General features: G+C 38.5%; 1 protein-coding gene across 3 annotated transcripts in view; it reads left to right on the top strand.

The window, feature by feature from the left end:
* Nucleotides 1–16,013, top strand: part of LOC137628738 (methyltransferase-like 26) — a 168,199-nt gene that overhangs the window by 134,135 nt on the left and 18,051 nt on the right. Inside the window, exon 1 of one of the 3 annotated variants that reach the window (XM_068359917.1) lies at nt 5,587–5,692. The exons of 1 other annotated variant lie outside the window; for it this stretch is intronic. The gene's annotated coding sequence lies outside the window, so the exon portion shown is untranslated. Of the gene's footprint in view, nt 1–5,586; nt 5,693–5,825; nt 5,906–16,013 lie in introns of those variants that run through there. One more of the 3 variants, XM_068359918.1, reaches the window with a different exon arrangement.

Raw genomic sequence — 16,013 nt, 5'->3', positions numbered from 1 at the left:
GTCACTTGATTTATGGGGAGATATCCCTCTATCTCGGGGTGTATCGTGTACGCCAGTTCTCTCGTACATTTGAGTCGTACATTTGTCTTTCGCGAAATATAAGGGCAAAGTGTGTTTGCTCCCCCTTGCTCGACTACGTGTCATAGATATATTTAGGAGACAAATTTGCCATTTTTTTTTTTTTTTTTTGCAACGTCTCTCCCGGCGAGGGGCGATTCGAATCTGTCCATTCATTCTGCGTGAGCAAACAATTCTGAGAAAAAACGTATCGTTTATGGTTAAACTATGCCAGGTTTGTTCAGGGGTTTACTTGCGTTCTTTTTGTTACGATCTATTTTTTTAATTCATCGTTTTGTTTTGGATTTTCATCCTTTTTCCAGTCCTTTTCATTTTTCTAGTTTCTCTTCGGGTATTATTATTATTATTATTATTATTATTATTACTTGCTAAGCCACATCCCTAATTGGTAAAACAGGGTGCTATAAGCCCATGGGCCCCAACCGGAAAACTAGCCCAGTGAGGAAAGGAAATAAGGGAAAATAAAATATTTTGAGAACAGTAACAACATTAAAATAACTATCTCCATTATAAACTTTAAAATCTTTAACAAAACAAGAGGAAGAGAAATGAGAAAAGATAGTGTGCCCGAGTGTACCCGCAAGCAAGAGAACTCTAACCCAAGACAGTGGAAGACTGTGGTACAGAAGCTATGGCACCACCCAAGACTAGAGAATAATGGTTTGATTTTGGAGTGTCCTTCTCCTAGACGAGCTGCTTATCATTCCTCCAGCATCCTATTTTTCCATTTTCGGGTCCAATTTCTTTTGAGTTTACTTCAAACTCTCATACATAATAAAGAGCAAGTCTATGGCTATATGAATAAGTAAATCTCTTTCCTGTCACGCTGAGCGGCAGGGAGAGAGAGCGAGTAGTCATAACCAGGTGAGAGTGAGTACCCGGAGAGGTACACTTAAAAACCACAATATCTCACAAATTGCCTAACGAGCGGGTTGTTGTTATGAAAGGGGAAGGGGTGGGGAGGTTTGAATCTATGTGTATGTGCATTTTTGTGCATATCTATCTGAATATTTAGCCATCATTTTTGACGGGTCGCGTACACTCGTAGTGCATAAAGCTCAAATTCATAAAGCCCTAAGTCCATCTAACCACTAGATATAAAGAAGGATGTCTCAGGGCTTAATGATACATTGCCTTAGTTAAGGTTTTTCGTAGATGAAATATCCAAATTGTGGAAATTTCACTACAATTTGAGGAAAAAAATTAAAAGGAAGGAAAATTAGACCAAGTTTGTTAGAATTATTATGAGAAAAATAAATCTATGGAAAAATATAGCTTTATAATTTTGTACCTTAATAAGGAAAAAAATGATATAGAGGAAATGGAAACCTTTTGTTAAACATAGATCCAAGTAAAGGCAAGAGACCTCTTCAGACGCCCGGACCAGTCTCCAATAAGCCACGCCCACGCAAGGGGGTTGGGTGGTGCAAGGGGATTGTGTGTTGCAAGGGGGGTATTTATAGTAAGGTTTCATTCTGAAATGAATGATCTGCTTGTTTTTCTAATCGTAAGGAGACCAGGACTGAGAAAATAAATTTCTGCTATTACGAGAAAGATGTTGTAATAAACTTGTTTTTTATTTATGATGGCTGACGCATGCGTGGTTTAGAAATATAGAATATATGGTCGAGAAGAAGTCCCCTTCATTTAAGACTATTGAGCATGAGCTGCAAAGTGGCATGTTATTCATATGTAAGTTGAATTAAACAATGCAAAAAAAATATTTTGATTACGAAAAAAAATTATTCAATACCAGTAACACACATATACATATATTTATTTATCTATCTATCTATATATATGAATATATATATATATATATATATATATATATATATATATATATATATATATATATATATATATATACACATATATATACATATATATATGTATATATATATATATATATATATATATATATATATTTATATATATATATATATATATATATATATATATATATATATATATACACACACACAAACACACACACACACACATATATATATATATATATGTATATATATATATATATATATATATATATATATATATATATATATATAATATATGATACTTTGAACTGTCACATATTCTTGTAGAGTAACAACATTAAAACCAGATTCTCAAACGTTTATTTAGGTGATTGTGAAACTCAATTATAGAAAGACCAAACTTACATTCATTATATTTGCTCTCTCTCTCTCTCTCTCTCTCTCTCTCTCTCTCTCTCTCTCTCTCTCTCTCTCTCTCTCTCTCTCTCTCTGAAAGCTGGAAGCAACAGCTGAATTATTTAAACGGATTTTTTTTAACCCAATTATTATAAAGAGGAACAATAAAAAAAAAAAAACGTACTATATATGAACATTATAATTCGCAGACTAAAAAATTACACTTTTAAAGTTAGGATAGTTATCGATTAAAATCACTGGATAAAAATTGTCATTTCCTTATTGCGTTCTAACTTCTTTTTAATCTTTTAATCCTACTTTAACTACTTATTAACAGTCATTTCTCCTGTGGCTGTAAAAAGTCTGTATTTAAGTTTTAAAAAAATGAGTCGGAAGATTCTAGCTATTCTCTTCCACACCATAGCGTCGATACTTTAAATCAATATCTACTCTTTTTAACTCTATATCTCTGGCAACCATCACCAAAACACAACCGTTTGCTAGATTTTTCATGTTAACCTCTTATTATTATTATTATTATTATTATTATTATTATTATTATTATTATCATTATTATTATTATTATTATTTTATTATTATTATTATTATTATTATTATTATTGTTACTATTTTTATTATTATTATTATTATTATTATTATTATTATTATTATTAATAATAACCTCTTAACATACAATACACTTTCACTATATTACGGAACCTCGTTTGCTCAACATACAGTACACAACACATTCACTATATTACGGCTATATTAAATGTCATTTGTATGTTGACACATTAGAAATTAACTTAATTTCTCAAATAAACTGTGAATAAAGGATTATTTAAATTGCTTCTTGAGAAAAAGTTACAATGACCTCAATTTATAGAACATGAATGATAATAGCGAATTTATTTGACAAAAGAATTTAGATAAATGAAACCCACCGTACATATTATTGGTGTTATTTCAAAAGGTCACGATAATTCGCAAATGTGGAACATTGAATGTCAATCTATATTCACTCGTTTTCTGAACATTATTTTTATTATTATTATTATTATTATTATTATTATTATTATTATTATTATTATTATTATTTGGTGTATTACAAGGAGCATCTACAGTATTACTGAAAATTTTGATAAACTCTACTAGTATTTTATATAGTATATTACTATTGTCGTCTTTTAATTACCATTTGAACTTCTAGATTTCATTCAATATTGTGTTCATATATTAACCCGGTATTTCCAAGGTACAGCAGCATTGGTTTATGTAAAGAAGCTTTCTACGTTAAATAATACAAGTAATAAATCAATTTTTATCTAAATTGTGAGGTCGAAATATCTAACAGATGTAATAAAGCTAGAAATATGGACCATTTTATTACAATTTTTATCCAAATTATGCTCTCAAAATGTCTTTCAAATGCATTAAAGCTAGAAATATCGACCATTTTATTACAATTTTTATCCAAATTATGCTCTCAAAATGTCTTTCAAATGTATTAAAGCGAGGAATGTGGACCATTTCATTACAATTTTTATCCAAATTATGCTCTCAAAATGTCTTTCAAATGTATTAAAGCGAGAAATATGGACCATTTTATTACAATTTTTATCCAAATTATGCTCTCAAAATGTCTTTCAAATGTATTAAAGCTAGAAATGTGGACCATTTTATTACAATTTTTATTCAAATTATGCTCTCAAAATGTCTTTCAAATGTATGAAAGCTAGAAATATGGACCATTTTATTACTAGCCAGTGTGATATCAATCATTTGCTTGGCTAGCCATGCCAAGTAGCACCATACATGACGTCACTAGCACGTCCTTTACAAATTCATGGGAATGTTCAACACTGCTCAGCAGCAGCTGCTGTTGTGAATCTACTTCACACAATGAAACCCAAGAATGTAAACAACGGAGATTTGCGTAGTGTCTCTTTACAAAGGTTCTTAAATGTTTTATACATTTTTTTGTATACTTCCTTTAATAAGAATATAATCTCATTTAATATTCTTTATTTATATATTATGGAAAGGTCTTATGTGGCAATTAATCAAATAAAAGTCTGCTAATGTTTTGTTAGATTTAGGATACAGTATTTCTCACAAAGGTTCCTAAATGCTGACTTTTTAGACATTTTTGTATACTTATTTTTATAAGGATAAAATTACATTTAATATACTTTATTTATATAATATGGAAAGGTCTTATATGGAAGTTAATTATATAAAAGTCTCCTAATGTTTTGTTAGATTTAGGATACATTTTTCACAAAGGTTCCTAAAATGCTTACTTTTTAGAGTTTTTGTTTACTTATTTTTATGAGGATAAAATTACATTTAATATACTTTATTCATGTAATATGGAAAGGTCTTATAGGGAAGTTAATCAAAGAAAAGTCTGCTAATGTTTTGTTAGATTTAGGATACATTATTTTTCATAAAGGTTCTTCAGTGCTTACTTTTTAGACATTTTTTTATTCATATTTTTATAAGGATAAAATTACATTTAATATACTTTATTCATTTGTTTCTTGAGAAAAAGTTACAATGACCTCAATTTATAGAACATGAATGATAATAGCGAATTTATTTGACAAAAGAATATAGATAAATGAAATCCCCCCATTCATATTATCGGTGTTATTTCAAAAGGTCACGATAATTCGTAAATGTGGCACATTGAATGTCAATCTATATTCACTAGTTTTCTGAACATTATTGTTATTATTATTATTATTATTATTATTATTATTATTATTTAGTTCTTTACAAGGAGCATTTACAGTATTACTGGACATTTTGATAAACTCCAATGGTATTTTATATAGTAGATTACTATTGTCTTTTAATTTCCATTTGAAACTTCTAGATTTCCTTCAATATTGTGTTAATCATATAAAAGTCTCCTAATGTTGGGTAAATTTATGATACATTACTGAGGCCAAATATTAGATACAAAGGTTCCTTAAATGCTTACTTTTTAGACATTTTTTGTATACTAATTTTTATAAGGATAAAATTACATTTAATATACTTTATTCATGTAATATTGAAAGGTCTTATACGGAAGTTAATCATATAAAAGTCTCCTAATGTTTTGTTAAATTTAAGATACATTATTGAGGCCAAATACTTACTTATTTTTATAAGGATAAAATTACATTTAATATACTTTATTCATGTAATATGGAAAGGTCTTATATGGGAGTTTATCATATAAAAGTCTCCAAATGTTATGTTATATTTATGATACATTATTTAGGAGAAATACTAGACGCTAAAGGGTGGAATTTTAAAGGCGTTTGACAGCTCTCATCACGAACCCCCCCCAACATATCTCGACCCTTTTCGCTGTGGAATTCGGGTGAAAAGTTCACGAAAATAGTTCTCCTCGCCAAGTTTTCACCGTCCAGATTCATTCAAAGGTGACTATAAGGTTTAATAATGGATTTCATTGTTAATTTAACTAATATAATTTGGTTTATATTAAATTTTACACCCAAAAGACTCTTTTTAAGCTTAATTTTAATCTAAGGGAGGAATGACATTGTCACACCCTGCACTTGCATCAGGTGTTCGGGAAACAGCAGTTGCTTTATATTGACGTATAACTGTTTTTTTTTAAGTTTTCCGAGTTTGTAAGTTAATTCATAATGTTATTGGTTGTAACAATGTTGAGATAAACTCTATAGTTGTTAGGGTTGTTCTTTAAAGTGAAATTTACACCTCTGTCGTAAGTATAATCAACAGGTATACCAGACTAGTAACCTGTGTCATACTTGTAAGGCATAAGCCATTAATAGTCGAGTGTATTAGGCTGCTGTAGGTTTTATTATTAGGCGGTTATGTATGACAGCGGCCACCTGCCCTGCATGATGACGGCCGATTAAGAATACGGCAATGTAAGGGGGTGGGGTTGCAGGGGGCCCCCTGTAGGTAAGGACAGGGCTTGTAGGTTGGGGGAGGGGTTTACATTAGTTGGTGTACTGGCTGCTGATTTACAAAGGCTCGTATTATAATTTCGGACGGAAAAAGCGTATTTTCTAAAAAAAAAAAAAAAAAAAAAACGGTAATTTTGTAATGTATATTACAGGATGAGATTTCGAACAGAAAATATATGTTTTCCTATAGTAAATAACGTGATTTCACCGAATTTGATGTTTATTTCAATTGGAAACAAAGAAACCAACCAATTGGGCTAACTTTAAGTTGCCGAATTGGGTGCTGTTATTACGGATGAAATGAAAGTGAAAACCGGTTAGATCACGTTATTACCTACAGGAAAACATATATTTTCTGTTAAAATGGTTAAATATAATCACTGATGTTATATATGTTGTGTTAAAATATTTAAATTTAAGCATTTCTTCAACGGTGTCCCTTCTCTTAAACGAATGTACTGAGAACGATAATATTAGCAACGTTACCAATAATACACAGTGCTACCAACGTTAACGTATGGTACACAGAGTTACCAACGTCACGATGATATTACTAACGATAGCAATGATAGATATTTCCATACGTATTTTAAATAATTTCTCCATATAAGTTTTACTCAATATATAAAAAGTACTAAAAGGGCTCAGAAACTAACAAATCCACCTAACCTATCCTAGTAGTATGACAGGTCACAAACCTCAGGTATTTACTGAAAACGGTAAAATTCTCAACTTACCTTTACGTAGAAGATGCCGAAACTTGCTGGTCACGGGAGTCTTTCATGGGGGTAGACGACTTTTTCCCAAAAATCTACCTTTATAGGAAGTAACGGTATAACCACTGCGCAGGGCGAAACTGGTATGCACGAACGAACGTACGGGTGCTAATGATAGCATGAAATGTTAACATTTGATCTACATCGGACGTTGGCAGCACTGGTTACTGTATTTTTTCATGACACAATCTTTGCAACGGCGCCTCCAAAGTTTATCCAGATATACTGATTTGTATTGTCCTCCGATTATTATAATTTCAAGAAGGTAATGTATAGAGAAGAAAAGGCTTGTTTTACGTTTATATATCAATTCCCCAGTATGTTTTCCCCACCCAAAACCACGAGTTCCCACTGGGGGTCCCCCATTATCGGAGGATATAGATGTTTATATGTTTCTGAAACTATTCATTTGCGACGGGAACGAGTGTCATTTTCGAAGAGAGCGGAATTTTTTCTTTAAGAAAAATTAGTTGTTTTCCTAGGTTACATTGCCCTGTAATACACTACAATGAAACTAATATGAAACCAAAAAAACACTTGTTTCCTACAGAAAAACGGACGTTTTCTTTAAAAGTAACACTTATTTTCTCTGCAAATAAAAACTTAATTATCTAAGAAATAATAATTACAGTAATGGGTTAGCGTGTGCAGATCAGCATGTACCGCTTGCGAGAACATAGAAGCTTGATGCTTTTCTATTTTCATGAGCGAAGTGAGCGCACGGCGCAGTAAAAATCATTAGATTTCTAGAAAATATCCCCGTTCTTAGACGGTCTAACAGGTTTTCGGTTTATTTGCTGTTGATATGATCGTAATATTCAGTAAACGCACCTTATTTACTACAGATTAAACTATTTTTTTCTGTTCAAAATGTTCTTCCGTCCGTATCTATAATTTTACAGGTTAACATACTAATCCCCTTGACCTTGGCTCTGCTTAAGCTAACCAGATATCTTCATTATCATGATCAGTGGATGCTCATGTATAGGTACCATAGAACTGCCCTTTTTCCAATCACTTATCAGTAACATTCAAAAAGTTATTTTTTCTTTAATTATCTCTTTATACTTGGGCATTATTGGATCCTTATTGTCAATATACTTTAAAGAGGCGGACAAACACAGTTTAACACGTGTCTCCTAAACGAATCGTTGTATAAGTAAGATTTTTCAGAGCATTACCTTAAACATCTCGACATACCTTCATGTTATATTTAGTTATATCATGAGTTTACTTGCAAGTAATAACACTGCTCAAGTCATACCCTCGGCCAGAAGGGAACCTCTGGGAGGGATAGGGGATACAGGAGACAGTGGAAATTCAATGATGGCATAAATTGATTATTTATAAAGGTATAGAATACATGAAGCAACGATAAATAATTTTACTGGCTGGGTCAAAACCAAAACTCTCTTCACCATTCTAGTATCCTTAGACACGTAGGTTATATTCCAGTTACAATACAGTATACGGCCTTTAAAAATGGGATTAGCCATTGCTCTCATGGTGCTTTAACCACCAATGATTTTAAGACGCACTCTTACCAGTAACTGACATGCGTAATGAGACAAGTTCCTCTTGCCAGGATGTAAGTGTAATGAGATAATGCTTTTTTAAATATTTAACTTAGCCGGTGAATATATAATAGCTGCAACTCTGTTGCTCGACAGACACATACATAAAAAACTCGCGAGCGATCGCTATGCAGGTTGCGGGTGTGCCCACCAGCGCCAACTGTCGGCCAGATACCACTCACGGATGTAAACAAAACCTTCAATTTCTTCTCTGTCGACGTGTCGACAAGACGTACTTTTACTCGCTGTAGAACCTGGAGTTTTTCCCATCATATTTGGTGAAGTACTTTAATTTGGTTTGAGCTTTCACAGTACAGGTGTTTTTCTTCAAATAAATCCTTGAACTCTTTTTTGAATCGGATTAATTGTTGATGACTTAGATCGTTTTTTGGAATTTTCCCTTGACTAATTCAAAATGGCTGACCCTTCTCAAGTTCCCAAGTTTCGAAAGTGTAATGCTAGGGACTGTAAGAGTCGTCTTCCAAAGGCTTCTCTCGACCCTCACACTGTTTGTTCCAATTGTCGGGGTAAAACCTGTCAATTGGGAGATCGGTGTGAGGAATGCGTGGGCCTTTCGGAATTCGATTGGATCGAATTTGATAAATATACACGCAGACTAGAGAGAGATAGGGTAAGGAGAAGTTCTTCTAGGTCTGTAGATTTTTCCTCTCCACATGCCCCTGAACCTAATCCTTCCCCTGTAGTGGTTGTTCCTAACCCCCTCCTAGCACTCAGGAACCGTCTATGCAAGACATGATGCGTGCTATTCATGCCTTGGGGGAGAGAGTTGAGGCTTTAGCAAGTGACCGGAATCAACTCATGGCGGACGTGAAGGAACTCAAGTGCCAAAGTGCCACGGCGGAAAGTGTCAAAGTGCCTAGTGTTACGCAAAGTGTTGTGAACAGTGTTGCGACCGAGGGTTCGTCTGTTCGTGCCTGTCGTCCACCTAGTCCGGGACCTCTTGCAAGCTCCCAAGCCCAGGGGAGAAGCAATGTCGTACGACTTATGGGTTCGAGAGGCCTTGATCAGCGAACAGACGTTCCCTCTTTGGTATCAGGCGTATCTCGTCAAGATCGCCCCTACCATAAGACGAGAGAGCCCATTTTTACCTCGTCGTCCGAAGGTGTTTCACGTAAGAAACCTTGGACCAAGGTCTCTAGACCTTTAAAACGTAAGTCGGTCCCTTCAGGACAAGTCCAACGTCCCGGATGTAGCCACTGGGACAGTTCGGACCCGTTGCCGTCATCTTATGACTGCTCGCCGCCTAAGAGAGGCAAAGTTGTGCCGTCTCATTCGCTAACCCCGTCTGTTACCGCACCTGCTTCCGTAGACCCTAAATGGGTGTTACTGCAAGACATGCAGTCTAAGCTTGCGTCCTTGTTGGAGGACTACAACGCTGAGAAGTTTTCCGTTGAACCTACTGGCCATCAGCCATCCAAGCGTTCTGTTGTGCGTCCTGTTGAGGTGGATGTAGCTTTCTCGCGTCAACCAGTTGGGGTGGTACCTCCACTGATGCGACCCAGTGTGGATTTACAGCCGCACGTTGACGTTAGGCAACGCACTGATGCGATTGGTGACGTTCAGGACGTTCATCAACCATCAGAGTTGACTTGTTTTGACGCGGTGCGTCAACCTCCGCAACCCGGTATGGTGTTGACTGCACAACCCAGACGGTCTAAACAGTCTCGGGTGGACGCTGTGCGTCCTCGCGCACCTGTTGTTGTTGACAGTTCCCAGACTGTTCAGCAGTTCCAGGACGCTGCGTCCGGCTCCGTCACGTATGCACCAGTGCGACCGGACTCTGCGAGTCAAACGTTGCCTACACCTTTGCCGTTTTCTCATCAGTTATCGGATGAGGAACTGTCAGATGAGGACGTTGCTGAACCACAGCCTGAGGATCAGCCTTCAGAATTAGATGAGCCTAAAGCAGTTCAACCATCCTTGGACTTTAGAAAAGTCATGGTTGTTTTTAAAGAGTTGTTCCCTAATCACTTTATTTCTGTGGCTCCTCGTTCGCCGCCGTCCGAGTTTGTCTTAGGCGTTCCTGCTACCATGCCTGCCTTTACGAAACTCGTTGTTCTCTCTCGCTCATCCAAGAGAGCTTTACGGCTGTTAGGCGATTGGTTAGAGACCAAGAGGAGTTTAGGGAAGACGGCATTTGCCTTCCCCCCATCTAAACTCTCTTCTAGATCGAGCGTCTGGTATGCCACGGGAGTTCTCGGCTTGGGAGTTCCTGCCTCTGCCCAGGGCGACTTCTCAAGTCTTGTAGACTCTCCCCGCCGCCTTGCCATGAGACGCTCGAAGATTAGTTGGTCACCCTCGGACCTGGACCACCTTCTTAAAGGCATATTTAGGGCGTTTGAAGTCTTTAACTTCCTGGACTGGTGTTTGGGAGCCCTGAGTAGGAAAATCTCATCTGCCGATAGGGATGTTTCCTTACTCATTATGTCCTGCATGGACAAGGCCGTCCGCGATGGGTCCAACGAGCTTGCCGCTTCATTCACGTCCGGAGTCCTTAAGAAACGAGAGTCTCTGTGCTCTTTTCTGTCAGCAGGAGTGACGCCATGCCAAAGATCTGAGCTACTCTTTGCGCCCTTGTCTAAGTGCTTGTTTCCTGAAGTCTTGGTTAAGGAAATTGCCTTGTCTTTAGTGCAGAAGGACACCCACGATTTAGTTGCGTCCTCGGCTCGCAAGGCTCCCCCTTTGCCTGCCTTGTCTGCTAGACCTAGGATAGACACTCCAGCGTCCAGGTTTATCCCGCCCTTTCGTGGCAGAGCCTCCAGCAGGGGAGGTGCTCGTGCCGAAGGGAAGAGAGGAAAGAGGAAAGGATCCAAGTCCTCTAAGGGCAGAGTCTGACTGCCCGCAACTTCAGACAGCAGTAGGTGCCAGACTCAAGAACTTCTGGCAAGCCTGGGAGAAGAGAGGCGCAGATCAACAATCTGTGAGGTTGCTCAGAGAGGGGTACAAAATCCCTTTTGTACGCAGACCTCCTCTAGCGACGTCCCCCATCGATCTCTCTCCCAGGTACCGAGAGGAAGAAGAGAGACAAGCCCTGAAACTGGAAGTGTCTCTTTTGCTAGAGAAGGGAGCGGTGGTCAAAGTCTCGGACCTTCAATCACCGGGGTTTTACAACCGTCTCTTCCTAGTATCAAAGAAGACAGGAGGTTGGAGACCGGTGCTAGACGTCAGTGCTCTGAATGTCTTTGTCACAAAGACGAAGTTTACCATGGAGACCACAAAGTCAGTCCTAGCAGCGGTCAGAAAGGGAGACTGGATGGTCTCTCTAGATCTAAGGGACGCTTACTTCCACATCCCCATTCACTCAGACTCCCAACCTTTTCTGAGATTCGTCTTCGACGATGTGGTGTACCAGTTTCGGGCCCTGTGCTTTGGCCTAAGCACAGCTCCTCTCGTGTTTACGAGGCTTATGAGGAATGTGGCAAAATTCCTCCATTTATCGGACATCCGAGCCTCCCTTTATTTGGACGACTGGCTTCTCAGAGCCTCTTCCAGTCATCGCTGTCTGAAGGATCTCAATTGGACTCTAGATCTGACCAAGGAATTGGGACTCCTAGTCAACTTGGAAAAGTCACAGCTGGTCCCATCCCAAACTATTCTGTATTTAGGGATGGAGATTCACAGTCAAGTTTTTCGGGCTTTTCCGTCGGCCCCCAGAATAGATCAAGCCCTGCTCATCATCCAGAAGATGTTGAAGAAAGAACGCTGCTCAGTCAGGCTTTGGATGAGTCTGGTAGGAACGCTGTCATCCCTGGAGCAATTTGTCTCGCTAGGAAGGCTACACCTCCGACCTCTACAATTCCATCTGGCTTTTCACTGGAAAAAGGACAAGACGCTACAGGCGGTCTCGATCCCGATTTCCGAAAAGATAAAGACTTGTCTGACTTGGTGGAAGGACAATATCAGCCTACGAGAAGGTCTTCCCCTGGCAGTTCAGAAACCCAACCACGTTCTCTTCTCGGACGCATCGGACTTGGGCTGGGGCGCGACGCTGGACGGTCGGGAATGCTTAGGTCTGTGGAACTCGAGTCAGAGGAGCATGCATATCAACAGCAAGGAGCTTTTGGCGGTTCATCTGGCCTTGATAAGCTTCGAGAATCTCCTTTGAGGCAAGGTGGTGGAGGTCAACTCGGACAACACCACGGCCTTGGCGTACATTTCCAAACAGGGAGGTACCCACTCATTGACTCTGTACGAGATTGCAAGGGACCTGCTCATCTGGTCAAAAGATCGAGGCATCTCCCTAGTAACGAGGTTCATCCAGGGCGACTTGAACGTCCTAGCGGATTGTCTCAGTCGGAAAGGTCAAGTAATTCCAACCGAATGGATCCTCCACAAGGATGTGTGCAAGAGACTTTGGGCGGCTTGGGGTCAACCCACCATAGATCTCTTTGCAACCTCGCTGACCAAGAGGCTTCCAATCTATTGCTCTCCAGTCCCAGACCCAGCAGCAATACATATAGATGCCTTCCTCCTAGATTGGTCACACCTAGATCTTTACGCATTCCCACCATTCAAGATTGTCAACAAGGTACTGCAGAAATTCGCCTCTCACGAAGGGACAAGGTTGACGTTAGTTGCTCCTCTCTGGCCCGCGAGAGAATGGTTCACCGAGGTACTTCGATGGCTGGTAGACGTTCCCAGAAGTCTTCCTCTAAGAGTAGACCTTCTACGTCAGCCACACGTAAAGAAGGTACACCAAAGCCTCCACGCTCTTCGTCTGACTGCCTTCAGCCTATCGAAAGACTCTCGAGAGCTAGAGGCTTTTCGAAGGAGGCAGCCAGTGCGATTGCTAGAGCGAAGAGAGCGTCTACCATTAGAGTTTACCAATCGAAGTGGGAAGTCTTCCGAGACTGGTGCAAGTCAGTTTCCGTATCCTCGTCCAGTACCTCTGTAGCCCAAATAGCTGATTTTCTCTTATACCTGAGAAAAGTTCGCTCCCTTTCAGCTCCTACGATCAAGGGCTACAGAAGCATGTTGGCCTCGGTCTTCCGGCATAGAGGCTTAGATCTTTCCAACAATAAAGATCTGCAAGACCTCCTTAAGTCTTTTGAGACCTCTAAGGAACGTCGTTTGGCTACACCTGGGTGAAATTTAGACGTGGTCCTAAGATTCCTCATGTCAGACAGGTTTGAGCCTTTACATTCAGCCTCCCTGAAAGATCTCACTCTTAAGACTCTTTTCCTGGTATGCTTGGCCTCGGCTAAAAGAGTCAGTGAGCTTCATGCCTTCAGCAAGAACATCGGGTTTTCGTCAGAAAAAGCTTCTTGTTCTCTGCAGCTTGGTTTCCTAGCCAAGAATGAGCTACCTTCTCGTCCTTGGCCTAAATCTTTCGATATTCCTAGCTTATCGGAGATCGTAGGCAATGAACTACAAAGAGTATTATGCCCTGTTAGAGCTCTTAAGTTCTACTTAACTCGTACGAAACCTTTACAAGGCCAATCTAAAGCGTTATGGTGTTCGGTTAAGAAACCATCCTTGCCTATGTCAAAGAATGCTTTGTCATATTTTATCAGATTGTTAATACGAGAAGCTCATTCACACTTGAGTGAGGAAGACCGATCTTTGCTTAAGGTTAAGACGCACGAGGTTAGAGCTGTAGCAACTTCCGTGGCCTTTAAGCAAAATAGATCTTTGCAAAGTATCATGGACGCAACCTATTGGAGAAGCAAGTCAGTGTTCGCGTCATTTTACTTGAAAGATGTCCAGACTTTACGAGAACTGCTACACACTGGGACCATTCGTAGCAGCGAGTGCAGTAGTGGGTGAGGGCTCAACCACTACAATTCCCTAATTCCATATCCTCTTAATCTGTCTCTTGAAATTTTTTTAAATGTTGTTTTTATGGGTTGTCCGGAAGGCTAAGAGGCCTTTCGCATCCTGGTTGATTTGGCGGGTGGTCAAAGTAATTTCTTGAGAGCGCCCAGATTAGGGGTTTGATGAGGTCCTGTTGTATGGGTTGCAGCCCTTGATACTTCAGCTCCTGGGAGTCTGTCAGCATCCTAAGAGGATCGCTGGGCTCCGTAAGGAAGACGTACTTACAAGGCAGAGTAATCGTCTAAGTCGACTTCCTTACCAGGTACCTATTTATTTTGGTTTTGTTATATTGATAACTGTCAAAATGAAAAAACTCTTAGCTTATACGATGTAAACATATTTAACTCTGGTCTCTACCTACCTCCTTGGGTGTGAATCAGCTATTATATATTCACCGGCTAAGTTAAATATTTAAAAATGATATTTTAATTATAAAATAAATTTTTTAATATACTTACCCGGTGAATATATAAATTAAACGACCCTCCCTTCCTCCCCAATAGAGACGCAGTGGGATGAGAAGAAATTGAAGGTTTTGTTTACATCCGTGAGTGGTATCTGGCCGACAGTTGGCGCTGGTGGGCACACCCGCAACCTGCATAGCGATCGCTCGCGAGTTTTTTATGTATGTGTCTGTCGAGCAACAGAGTTGCAGCTATTATATATTCACCGGGTAAGTATATTCAAAAATTTATTTTATAATTAAAATATCATAATTGTGAGCACAGAGAATAGCGCTATGGTGGAGTGAAAACCAGTTGAACTAATTGATAATTAGTTAATGAAATAATCCCAAAATACTAGCCCATGGAGTTAACACATGTAGTGAGACGTGTTCCATTTACCATAACGGAGGAGCAATAAGATAGTGTTAGATTACGAGTGCAGCAAAAATACAGTTAGATAATGAAAATTAAGCCAAAATATTAACCCACTGGGCTAAAGCATGTAGCGAAACATGTTCTGCTTGCCAGAACCTAAAAACAATGAGATAATGCTAAATCGTGAGCTACGGCAAAGCAAAGACCAATAAATAATTATACTTTGTAGTTATTTTGGCCTACCAACATACAGGTAAATGAGCTTAATTAAGCAAGGAGGTTTATTTAGTATGAGGTCATGGCTAAGAACCGCTACATAGAAAATGGGATTGAAAATTTTCTATGTGTTCAAAAGATCAGGCAAACAAAAGCTCCTTTTGATAGTTTTTCATTACTATTGCTGGTTTTTTATTATGGTAACATTTTTACTTCTTCGTGAGTGGTGTTTGATAATAATAATTTAATGGTCTTAGTTTCTCCCAACCGTTTATTGTACTATTCTATAATTTTACCATTGCAATGTAAATGGTCTGGATTCCATGTATTCAAAATAGTTAAATTTACAATTTAAACCATAGCTGGATTTGGGGCAAAATAACCGCTATCTACATTATACAATAGTGTGCACTTCAAGTTAAGTCTGTAAGTGCAGTACAGGGATATACATAATCCTACCATACTCGCTGGGATGAGTTTGGTCCGTTTTCCCCTTCCTCATTCCCTAACTTGACCTAGAAATTCATATTACCTATTACAGACCAAATGAATTATTATTATTACTAGCTAAGCTACAACCCTA

The sequence above is a fragment of the Palaemon carinicauda genome, chromosome 36 (genome assembly GCF_036898095.1).
Source record: "Palaemon carinicauda isolate YSFRI2023 chromosome 36, ASM3689809v2, whole genome shotgun sequence".
Taxonomy (NCBI): Eukaryota; Metazoa; Arthropoda; class Malacostraca; order Decapoda; family Palaemonidae; genus Palaemon; species Palaemon carinicauda.
This window is presented reverse-complemented; position numbering and strand designations above follow the sequence as displayed.